The sequence below is a fragment of the Balaenoptera physalus genome (genome assembly GCF_965194825.1).
Source record: "Balaenoptera physalus genome assembly, chromosome: 3".
Classification (NCBI taxonomy): Eukaryota; Metazoa; Chordata; class Mammalia; order Artiodactyla; family Balaenopteridae; genus Balaenoptera; species Balaenoptera physalus.
In genome coordinates, this window is record NC_138890.1 from 151,106,186 (window position 1) to 151,119,190 (window position 13,005).

The window sequence follows — 13,005 nt, forward strand, 5'->3', positions numbered from 1 at the left end:
AAAGCCCAGAACCAGATGGCTTCACAGGCGAATTCTATTAAACATTTAGAGAAGAGTTAAGACGCATCCTTCTCAAACTCTTCCAAAATATAGCAGAGGGAGGTACACTCCCAAACTCATTCTACAAGGCCACCATCACCCTGATACCAAAACCACACAAAGATGTCACAAAAAAAGAAAACTACAGGCCAATATCAGTGATGAACATAGATGCAAAAATCCTCAATAAAATACTAGCAAACAGAATCCAACAGCATATTAAAAGGATCATATACCATGATCAAGTGGGGTTTATCCCAGGAATGCAAGGATTTTTCAATATACACAAATCAATCAATGTGATACACCATATTAACAAATTGAAGGAGAAAAACCATATGATAATCTCAATAGATGAAGATAAAGCTTTCAACAAAATTCAGCACCCATATATCATAAAACCTCTCCAGAAAGTAGGCATAGAGGAAACCTACCTCAAGATAATAAAGGCCATATATGACAAATGGACAGCCAATATCATTCTCAATGGTGAAAATCTGAAACCATTTTCTCTAAGATCAGTAACAAGACAAGGTTGTCCACTCTCATCACTATTATTCAACACAGTTTTGGAAGTTTTAGCCACAGCAATCAGAGAAGAAAAAGAAATAAAAGGAATCCAAATAGGAAAAGAAGTAAAGCTATCACTGTTTGCAGATGACATGATACTATACATACAGAATCCTAAAGATGCTACCAGAAAACTACTAGAGCTAATCAATGGATTTGGTAAAGTAACAGGATACAAAATTAATGCACAGAAATCTCTTGCATTCCTATACACTAATGATGAAAACTCTGAAAGAGAAATTAAGGAAACAGTCCCATTTACCACTGCAACAAAAAGAATAAAATACCTAGGAATAAAGCTACCGAAGTAGACAAAAGACCTGTATGCAGAAAACTATAAGACACTAATGAAAGAAATTAAAGTTGATACAAACAGATGGAGACATATACCATGTTCTTGGTTTGGAAGATTCAACATTGTGAATATGACTATACTACACAAAGCAATCTACAGATTCAGTAGAATACCTAGCAAACTACTAATGGCATTTTTCACAGAACTAGAACAAAAAATTTCACAATTTATATGGAAACACAAAAGACCCCGAATAGCCAAAGGAATCTTGAGAAGGAAAAAAGGAGCTGGAGGAATCAGGCTCCCTGACTTCAGACTATACTACAAAGCTACAGGAATCAAGATAATATGGTAATATGGTACTGGCACAAAAACAGAAATATAGATCAACGGAACAGGATAGAAAGCCCAGAGATAAACCCACACACATACGGTCACCTTATCTTTGACAAAGGAGGCAAGAATACACAATGGAGAAAAGACGTCCTCCTCAGTAAGTAGTGCTGGGAAAACTTGTCAGCTACATGTAAGAGAATGAAATTAGAACACTTCCTAACACCATACACAAAAATAAACTCAAAATGGATTAAAGACCTAAATGTAAGGCCAGACACTATAAAACTCTTAGAGGAAAACATAGGCAGAACACTCTATGACATAAATCACAGCAAGACCTTTTTGACCCACCTCCTAGAGAAATAGAAATAAAAATAAAAATAAACAAATGGGACCTAATGAAACTTAAAAGCTTTTGCACAGCAAAGGAAACCATAAACAAGACAAAAAGACAACCCTCAGAATGGGAGAAAATATTTGCAAATGAAGCAACTGACAAAGGATTAATCTCCAAAATACAAGCAGCTTATGCAGCTCAATATCAACAAAACAAAACAAAACAAAACAAAACAAAAAAACAACCAAAAAAAACCAACCCAATCCAAAAATGGGCAGAAGACCTAAACAGACATTTCTCCAAAGAAGATATACAGATTGCCAGCAAACACATGAAAGTATGCTCAACATCACTAATCCTTAGAGAAATACAAATCAAAACTGCAATGAGGGATCACCTCACACCGGTCAGGATGGCCATCATCAAAAAATCTACAAACAATAAATGCTGGAGAGGGTGTGGAGAAAAGGGAACTCTCTTGCCCTGTTGGTGGGAATGTAAATTGATACAGCCACTATGGAGAACAGTATGGAGGTTCCTTAAAAAACTAAAAACAGAACTAGCATATGACCCAGCAATCCCACTACTGGGCATATACCCTGAGAAAACCATAATTTAAAAAGAGTCATGTACCACAATATTCATTGCGGCACTATGTACAATAGCCAGGACATGGAAGCAAGCTAAGTGTCCATCAACAGATGAATGGATAAAGAAGATGTGGCACATATATACAGTGGAATATTACTCAGCCATAAAAAGAAACGAAATTGAGTTATTTGTAGTGACATGGGTGGACCCAGGGTCTGTCATACAGAGTGAAGTAAGTCAGAAAGAGAAAGACAAATACCGTATGCTAACACATATATATGGAATCTAAAAAAAAAAAAAAAAAAAACAAAGGTTGTGATGAACCTAGGGGCAGGACAGGAATAGAGACGCAGACATAGAGAATGGACTTGAGGACATGGGGAGGGGGAAGGGTAAGCTGGGACAAAGTGAGAAACTAGCATTGACATGTATACACTACCCAATATAAAATAAATAGCTAGTGGGAAGCAGCTGCATAACACAGGGAGATCAGCTTGGTGTTTTGTGACCACCTAGAGGGGTGGGATAGGGAGGGTGGAAGGGAGATGCAAGAGGGAGGGGATATGGGGGATATATGTATACATATAGCTGATTCACTTTGTTATTCAGCAAAAACTAACACAACATTGTAAAGCAATTAAACTCCAATAAAGATGTTAAAAAAAGAGATTGCTTTGGCTATTCAGGGTCTTTTGTGTCTCCATACAAATTTTAAGATTTTTTGTTGGGCTTCCCTGGTGGTGCAGTGGTTAAGAATCTGCCTGCCAATGCAGGGAACATGGGTTCGAGCCCTGGTCTGGGAAGATCCCACATGTCGCAGAGCAACTAAGCCCGTGAGCCACAACTACTGAGCCTGTGCGTCTGGAGCCTGTGCTCCGCAACGGGAGAGGCCGTGACAGTGAGAGGCCCGCACACCACAGTGAGAGGCCCGCGCACCACGATGAAGAGTGGCCCCCGCTCGCCACAGCTGGAGAAAGCCCTCGCACAGAAACGAAGACCCAACACAGCCAAAAATAAATTAATTAATTAATTTTTTTTAGAAAAAGGATTTTTTGTTCTAGTTGTGTAAAAAAATGCCATTGGTAATTTGATAGGGATTGCATTGAATCTGTAGATTGCTTTGGGTAGTATAGTCATTTTCACAATATTGATTCTTCCAATCCAAGAACATGGTATATCTCTTCATCTGTTAGTGTCATCTTTGATTTCTTTCATCAGTGTCTTATAGTTTCCTAGTACAGGTCTTTTACCTCCTTAGGCAGGTTTATTCCTTGGTATATTATTCTTTTTGTTGCAGTGGTGAATGGTAGTGTTTCCTTAATTTCTCTTTCTGATTTTTCGTTGTTAGTGTATAGGAATGCAAGAGATTTCTGTGTATTAATTTTGTATCCTGCAACTTTACCAAATTCACTGATTAGCTCTAGTAGTTTTCTGGTGGCATCTTTAGGATTCTCTACGTATAGTATCATGTCATCTGCAAACAGTGACAGTTTTACTTCTTCTTTTACAATTTGTATTCCTTTTATTTCTTTTTCTTCTCTGATTGCCATGGCTAGGACTTCCAAAACTATGTTGACTAATAGTGGTGGGAGTGGACCTCGTTGTCTTCTTCCTGATCTTAGAGGAAATGCTTTCAGTTTTTCACCATTGAGAATGATGTTTGCTGTGGGTTTGTTGTATATGGCCTTTATGATGTTGGGCTAGGTTCCCTCTATGTCCACTTTCTGGAGAGTTTTTATCATACTCTCCAGAGTATAATAAAAACTCTGGGTGTTGAATTATGTCAAAAGCTTTTTCTGCATCTATTGAGATGATCATATGGTTTTTATTCTTCAATTTGTTAATATGGTGTATCACGTGGATTGATTTGCATATATTGAAGAATCCTTGCATCACTGGGATAAATCTCACTTGATCATGGTGTATGATCCTTTTAATGTGTTGTTGGATTCTGTTTGCTAGTATTTTATTGAGGATTTTTGCATCTATATTCATCAGTGATGTTGGTCTCTAATTGTCTTTTTTTGTATTATCTTTGTCTGGTTTTGGTATCAGGGTGAGGGTGGTCTCGTAGAATGAGTTTGGGAGTGTTCCTTCCTCTGCAATTTTTTGGAAGAGTTTGAGAAGGATGGGTGTTAGCTCTTCTCTAAATGTTTGATAGAATTCACCTGTGAAGCCATCTGGTCCTGGGCTTTTGTGTGCTGGAAGATTTTTAATCACAGTTTCAATTTCATTACTTGTGATTGGTCTGTTCATATCTTCTATTTCTTTCTGGTTCAGTCTTGGAAGGTTATACCTTTCTAGTGATTTGTCCATTTCTTCCAGGTTGTCCATTTTATTGGCATAGAGTGGATTGTAGTAATCTCTTAGGATACTTTGTATTCTGCAGTGTCCGTTGCAACTTCTCCTTTTTCATTTCTAATTTTATTGATTTGAGTCGTCTCCCTCTTTTTCTTGATGATTCTGGCTAAAGGTTTATCTATTTTGTTTATCTTCTCAAAGAACCAGCTTTTAGTTTTATTGATCTTTGTTACTGTTCTCTTTGTTTCTATTTCATTTATTTCTGCTCTGATCTTTATGATTTCTTTCCTTCTGCTAACTTTGGGTTTTATTTGTTCTCCTTTCTCTAGTTACTTTAGGTGTAAGGTTAGATTGCTTATTTGAGATTTTTCTTGTTTCTAAAGATAGAGTTGTATTGCTATAAACTTCCCTCTTAGAACTGCTTTTGCTGCATCCCATAGGTATTGGATCATCGTGTTTTCATTGTCATTTGTCTCTAGGTATTTTTTGATTTCTTCTTTGATTTCTTCAGTGATCTCTTGGTTATTTAGTAACATATTGTTTAGCCTCCATGTGCTTGTGTTTTTTATGTTTTCTTCCCCTGTAACTGATTTCTAATCTCATAGCATTGTGGTCGGAAAAGATGCTTGATATGATTTCAATTTTCTTAAGTTTACCAAGGCTTGATTTGTGACCCAAGATGTGATGTATCCTGGAGAATGTTCCGTGTGCACTTGAGAAGAAAGTGTAATCTGCTGTTTTCAGATGGAATGTCCTATAAATATCAATTAAATCTATCTGGTCTATTGTGTCATTTAAAGCTTGTGTTTCCTTATTAATTTTCTGTCTGGATGATCTGTCTATTGGTGTGAGGTGTGAAAGTCTCCCACTATTATTGTGTTACTGTTGATTTCTTCTTTTATAGCTGTTAACATATGCCTTATATATTGACGTGCTCCTATGTTGGGTGCATATATATTTACAATTGTTAAATCTTCTCCTTGAATTGATCCCTTGATCATTATGTTGTGTCCTTCCTTGTCTCTTGTAATATTCTTTATTTTTTATTTGTTTTATTTTTTTTTGGCTGCATTTGGTCTTTGTTGCTGTGCATGGGCTTCCTCTGGTTGTGGCAAGCGGGGCCTACTCTTCCTTGTGGTGCGCAAGCTTCTCATTGCAGAGGCTTCTCTTGTTGCGGTGGAGCATGGGTTCTAGGCACGTGGGCTTCAGTAGTTGTGGTGCACAGGCTTAGTTACTCTGCGGCATGTGGGATCTTCCCGGACCAGGGCTTGAACCTGTGTCTCCTGCATTGGCAGGCAGATTCTTAACCGCTGCGCCACCAGGGAAGCCCAACATTCTTTATTTTAAAGTCTAACTTATCTGATATGAGTATTGCTGCTCCAGCTTTCTTTTGATTTCCATTTGCATGGAATATCTTTTTCCATCCCCTCACTTTCAGTCTGTATGTGTCCCTAGGTCTGAAGTGGGTCTCTTGTAGACAGCATATATATGAGTCTTGCTTTTGTATCCATTCAGCCAGCCTGTGTGTTTTGGTTGGAGCATTTAATCCATTCATGTTTAAGGTAATTATCAATATTTATGCTCCTATTACCATTCTCTTAATTGTTTTGGGTTTGTTTTTTTAGGTCCTTTTCTTCTCTTGGGTTTCCCACTTAGAGAAGTTCCTTTAGCATTTGTTGTAGAGCTGGTTTGGTGGTGCTGAATTCTCTTAGCTTTTTCTTGTCTGCAAAGCTTTTGATTTCTCCATCGAATCTGAATGAGATCCTTGCTGGCTAGCGTAATCTTGGCTCTAGGTTCTTTCCTTTCATCACTTTAAATATATCATGCCACTCCCTTCTGGCTTGTAGAATTTCTGCTAAGAAATCAGCTGTTAACCTTATGGAGTGCCCTTGTATGTTATTTGTCATTTTTCCCTTGTTGCTTTCAATAATTTTTCTTTTTCTCTAATTTTTGTCAATTTGATTACTGTGTGTCTTGACATGTTTCTCCTTGGGTTTATCCAGCCTGGGACTCTGCACTTCCTGGATTTGGGTGGCTATTTCCTTTCCCATGTTAGGGAAGTTTTCAACTATAATCTCTTCAAATATTTTCTCGGCTCCTTTCTCTCTCTCTTCTCCTTCTGGGATCCCTATAACGTGAATGTTGGTGCATTTAATGTTGTCCCAGAGGCCTCTTACACTGTCTTCATTCCTTTTCATTCTTTTTTCTTTATTCTCTTCCACGGCAGTGAATTCCACCATTCTGTCTTCCAGGTCACTTATCCGTTCTTCTGCCTCAGTTATTCTGCTATTGATTCCTTCTAGTGTATTTTTTATTTCAGTTATTGTATTGTTCATCTCTGTTTGTTTGTCCTTTAATTCTTCTAGGTCTTTGCTAAACATTTCTTTAATCTTCTCGATCTTTGCCTCCATTCTTTTTCCAAGGTCGTGGATCTTCTTCACTATCATTATTATGAATTCTTTTTCTGGAAAGTTGCCTATCTCCACTTCATTTAGTTGTTTTTGGGGGGTTTTATCTTGTTCCTTCATCTGGGACATAGTCCTCTGCCTTTTCATTTTGTCTATCTTTCTGTGAATGTGGTTTTCCTTCCACAGGCTGCAGGATTGTAGTTCTTCTTGCTTCTGCTGTCTGCCCTCTAGTGGATGAGGCTATCTAAGAGGCTTGTGCAAGCTTCCTGATGGGAGGAACTGATATGGGTAGAGCTGGGTGTTGATCTGGTGGGCAGAGCTCAGTAAAACTTTAATCCGCTTGTCTGCTGATGGGTGGGGCTGAGTTCCGTCCCTGTTGGTTTTTTGGCCTGAGGCGACCCAGCACTGGAGCTTACAGGCTCTTTGGTGGGGCTAATGGCGGACTCTGGGAGGGCTCACACCAAGGAGAACTTTCCAGAACTTCTGCTGCCAGTGTCCTTGTCCCCATGGTGAGCCACAGCTGCCCCCCACCTCTGCAGGAGACCCTCCAACACTAGCAGGTAGGTCTGGTTCAGTCTCCTATGGGGTCACTGCTCCTTCCCCCTCAGTCCTGATGCACTTACTACTACTTTGTGTGTGCCCTCCAAGAGTGAAGTCTCTGTTTCCCCCAGCCCTGTTGAAGTTCTGCAATCAAATCCCGCTACCCTTCAAAGTCTGATTCTCTGGGAATTCCTCCTCCTGTTGCCGGACCCCCAGGTTGGGAAGCCTGACGTGGGGCTCAGGACCTTCACTCCAGTGGGTGGACTTCTGTGGTATGATTGTTCTCCAGTTTGTGAGTCACCAACCCAACGGTTACGGGATTTGATTTTATTGTGATTGTGCCCTTCCTACCATCTCATTGCAGCTTCTCCTTTGTCTTTGGATGTGGGGTATCTTTTTTTGGTGAGTTCCAGTGTCTTCCTGTCAATGATTGTTCAGCACTTAGTTGTGATTCTGGTGCTCTCACAAGAGGGAGTGAGTGCACATCCTTCTACTCCGCCATCTTAAACCAATCTCTCCTCAATTATCTTCTAAAATTGAAAAACTCCATGATGTTTTAGGTTTCTGGGACTAAAGTTCACTGGCAGTTTTCACCTTTTCCAGGTTCATGTGAGTTTATCTTTCTATAGAGGTTGTATTAATTAGTTTGCTCCAGCTGCCATAACCAAATACCAGCCTGGGTGGCTTAAACAACAGAAATGTGTTTTCTCACAGTTCCAGAGGTTAGAAGTCTAAGATCAAGGAAGACACCTGATTTGTACACAGCTGCCTTCTCACTGTGTCTTCACGTGGTCTTTTCTTTGTGCACTCTCAGAGGTTGAGAGAGCTCCCTGATGTCTCTTCCTCTTGTAAAGGTTTCACCCTTACGACCTCATTTAATCTTAATTACCTCCTTAAAGACCTGCTCTCCAAATAGTCACATTAGGGGTGAGGGCTTCAACGCACAATTTTGGAAGGACATGATTCAGTCCATAAAAGAGGGTTTAGGTCTGGGCAAGTAATCATGGGATTATTTTGCTTTTAAGTAAATCCGCCTTCTGCCCAGGCTCTCTCTTATAGCTCCTTACAATGCCCTCTGCCCGTCAGGAGACTCCTCTTCACTACCTGCCAAATATGCTTCTCTGCTACTCCCACTCACTAACCAGCCCTCTAAACTGCTTCCCATAGCAGTCCTACTCCTTGGAATAGATCCCCCACTTTCCCCAGACATAACCTGGTCAAATTCTGTCCCCACTGCCTGCTAAACTTGTTCCTTATTTGTAAATCAAGGTCCTTTCTGAACATGTTATCTACCCTATGCTTTGTCTGCAAGGAAGCTCAGAGTCAAAACTCCATCTGACCACTGGAAATGTACACAGGGCCATACAGCAAACATCTTAGCCAAACCTTTCATTCGTTCCTTAATTCAACAAATATTTACTGAACACCTACTATATATACAGTCATTAATCCAGTTCTGTGGAATCCATCAGTGAACAAAACAGGCAAAGAATCCTTCCTTCATAGAGCTTACCTTCTTCCTGTCCATATTTTCCCTTCGCCCTGATTTCATCTATTTTAAAAATATTTATTGTTCTGTGTCTATGTCAATCATATTATATTTGCAAATACTACCAACCTTATCATACTGTATAAATCTATAATATTATTGTATTGTATATTTTTTGCAAGGATCCAATTGCTTTTAACAATAAATAGGCAGAGCCATTGTAAGGAATAAATTAGATGATACATATAAAGCCCCAAGCACATTGTCAGGGCTCAGTACATGGTAACTTTCTATCTTTTAAAATCCCAGGTATCTTCTCCCTCCAGAAGTCTTTAATGACACCAGAAAATGCAAGGATTTTCCCTTCTTTTACTATTTTCCCTTAGTACATATTCATCTATTATATAGCTTAACACCTTGTTATATTCTTTCATATATTATTCTCTCATTCTTTCCTGTGTGTAAATCAGTCTTCTTTAGGAGTAGGTTGTAAACTCAATGTATATTCTTAGACCACGCAACACAATCTAGGTTTACATAAGGGATGAAGAAATGTACAAGCATTCCCTCTCCCGTTTTCACTCTCTCTTTATTTTATTTTTAAAATCGGGCCCTCTTTATAAAACAACACCCAGTTCCTTAATTGGGGTGAGGGGAGTTCTTCTGAATTTAAAAAGTAGTTTGATTTACATTGCTGTAACACATCCATCATTGAACGTGGAACGAAAGCAGTGATACTTCAAACAAAAGAAACATTTCAAGTAATTAAGAGTGAAGGACCAGAATATTACTGTGTTTTCTATAAAAGGAAAACTCTGCAGTCTAAATAGCTGAGAAAAAGAGCACGGGTTAAGTCAGTTGTGGTGTATCCACTGGATGGAGTCTTATGTATTCATTTAAAAACTGCAATTGAAGGCTCTTTAATGAAAACGGAGGAAGCCCACCAAGTGCTCTTAGGTTGGGGAGGTGGGTCAGGAAGCAGTATTCAAAACTGTAGATTATATGCTCAATTTTATAAATATTCTATTTACATATCTACAAAGACATCGAAAAAAAGATTAAAAAGAAATGTCTTGGAAAATGAGCATTATCTATGGGTGGTGAAATAACTGGTGAAAATTTACTTCATTTTTATACAGATATTTCTCTTACAATCAGGAAAATAAGAACACACGTTGTGTAGGAAACTAAAGTTAAAGAAGGACTTGAAGACATCACTTTAGGGACAGGCGCTGTACTGGGAAATGTGAGGATTGCCTGTCATCCTGTACATAGGGTCAGGCCCTCGCCTCTGGTCCTGGCATTCAGAAAGCATTTCTTGAAGTAATAAGGGCTGCATTTCTTTTAAAATACCCTGTAATTTTGGCTTTCCACAAAATCCAGTGGATGCTCTTTACAGTTAAGGCAAAAGTTTCTCTGGAAATAAACACGAGTACTCTGCCCTTCCATTCAGAAAGGATGAAGCCCATTGCTATTCCACGGATGGGTGGGGCTGAGAAGACCAGCTGGTAATCAGCGGTTGTTTCCGAAAGAGAACCGGGAGGGCAATCCCTCTGAAATAGAGCAAATGCGAGGGCACAGGCCGTCCTTCCTCAGTTTCCCTCCCCTGCCCCAGCAGACAGAGAATTCATAGCAGCCCTCAACATCCCGCCTCATTCCTCCAGCCAACAACCAGGTCGGTACTTTTAACAAGGCATAAAACTTGCGATTCTATTAAAAACACATGTCTCTTGTTTCAAAGCGTGGTTAGCAACAGCAACTGACATTCAGTAAACACACCATCAACAGGGGAACATGCTCAGTGAACTCCAAGTCTCAAATTCTGAGTATTATATTTTTACAAAGCAGCACAGGATCTTCTGGCTGGAGTAAATTTTGAGATAATCTCTTGGGCCTGCTTTCTGACTTCTTGAGAAGACTGCTCAATCAGCTTGAAAACAATAACGGTTCCCATTTTTACCATTTCTCACAGAGAAGAGAGAAGATCAGTATGGCAGAATTTTGAAAAGTGGGCGAGGGGGGAGGAAAGAGAAGGCTAATGAACTATACAGAGTGGGCAAAGAGTTGGGAGGCCAAGTCGCCCCCTAGATCTATGGTCAGACAATGTGTGTCAACGAGAAGTCCCCATTCAAGTAAGGGTTTTGCTTAGACACTGCATGGATTGGATGTTTGTGCCCCCTCAAAATCCATTTGTTGAGGCCCTAGCCCCCAGTGTGATCGTTTGGAGGTGGGGCCTTTGGGAGGTAATTAGGGTTAGATTAGGTCATGAGGGTAGGGCACTCATGACAGAATTATAAAAAGAGGAAGAGACATGAGGTTTCCCTTTCTCCCCTCATGCACCAAAGGCCATGTGACGACATAAGGAGAAGATGGCCATCTGCAAACTATGAAGAGAGCCCTCACTAGGCACCGAATCTGCTGGCACCTTGATCTTGATCTTCCCAGCCTCCAGAACTGTGAGAAATAAATGTTGTTTAAGCCATCCAGTCTATGGTATTTTGTTATGGCAGCCCAAGCTGACTAAGATAGACATTTTTTAAAATAAAGGAAGATTTGAATTTGCTGAACTCATTGGTGAAGAACTTGGGCTCTGCCATTAGACAAACTCGGCTTTAAATCCATTTCCCCGCTTGGCTCTAGTAGCTTAACTTGTCTAAGACTTAGTTTTCCCATCTGTACGATAGGGGTTACAAGGATGCCTCCTTCATGGGACTGTTTGAAGAATAATATGAGACTAACAGCAGGCACGGCATGTAGTATTTCACAACCCTCTCCCCCCTCTCGACTCCTGAAATGCTGCAATAAAGCCCATGAGAAAGTCAATAAGAAGGACATATAAACCGAGGTTGGGATAGGGAGAGCCAGGTAATCAGCCAGCAAATAATGGAGAACTGACTGTACATCTGTGAGCTGCAGTTTCTGTAGGAACGCAGGCCATATGTCCGCTTAGAAGCCAGTTCCATACACACAAATTACCAGCCTTTTAAACGCTTCCCCTCAAATCCTGACGCTTGGGGTGGAGGGAGAAGAAGGGAGGGAACCTCCAGACCAGATATTGCAGACTCCAGGAAAGGAAATGGGAAGCTTTATTTATCTGGGCTCCCCAGCTTGCTAATTAACTCAGGACTGGAAACTATCCTCATGAGTCAGTGCCTGCACATCTTCTCATTATTAGCAAAACATCTGCTCATTATCCCCATGGTTTCTAAACGTGAGAGACGGTGAGAGTTACGATCCCAGATGCAAATGTATGACATCAAAGCTGCCTCAGGCACTGGCATTAGGAGTAGAGTTAAGACTTCGGTGAGATTAGAACAGGTATCGGTTTTTCTAAATAAAGCAGGAAGAAGACTTTCATCTTGGAGGCTTCAGAAGGGAGATTGTGAGCAGAAAGACACCTGTGTGTATTCTAGAGGTCTGCCATTTAATTGGTCAAGAGAAAGAAATTACCCTCAACTCTGCCTCTTTTCCATATATAACCCAGGCTTCAGTCACTGGGCAAATATTTATAGAGGATCTACTGTGTGCTGAGTACTGGGTCTGCACAACAATTCATCCCCAGGGACCTGGGGACTCAGGGCTCAGATGGCAGGTGGCTCTGGCACAAGAAGCACCCGTGTCTCAGAGGCAGCCTGTGTGTGGCCTGGCTACTGTGTCCCAGAGCCCCCAGAGAAGGTAGCCCAGGCTGAGAGCATGCCTAAGCTCCTAACATGGCAGGAAGGTTCCCTCCCTTTCCCCACCCAACCTCAGATGATCAACCCTCCAGGTGTACCCAGGTCCGAAGGGTTCCCTGGGATGCGGGACTTCCAATGCTAGCATGTGGGACAGTCCTGGCAAACTAGGATGAGTTGGTCACCTTGCTCAAGTCCCCTCCTCTCGCCCTTCTCCCCCTTGGCCAGACAATGGCTTCTCTCTTTCCTCACTGGGAGGCTGATATATAACAACTTACAAATATGGGGGGAGGGGGCTCAGTTTCCTTATCTGTAAAATGGGGATGGTGGGGCTATTGCCAGGGCCTTACAGGGAATGGAGCCATCCTGGCTTGAATAAAGTGCACAGAGGGATGAGGCAGGGGCCAGCCACATACATAAGAACTGAC

The 13,005-nt window shown here is 40.7% G+C and overlaps 1 protein-coding gene across 6 annotated transcripts in view; it reads right to left on the reverse strand.

Moving 5' to 3' along the window:
- Positions 1-13,005, reverse strand: part of PDZD2 (PDZ domain containing 2) — a 372,225-nt gene that overhangs the window by 310,496 nt on the left and 48,724 nt on the right. The window lies entirely within an intron of this gene.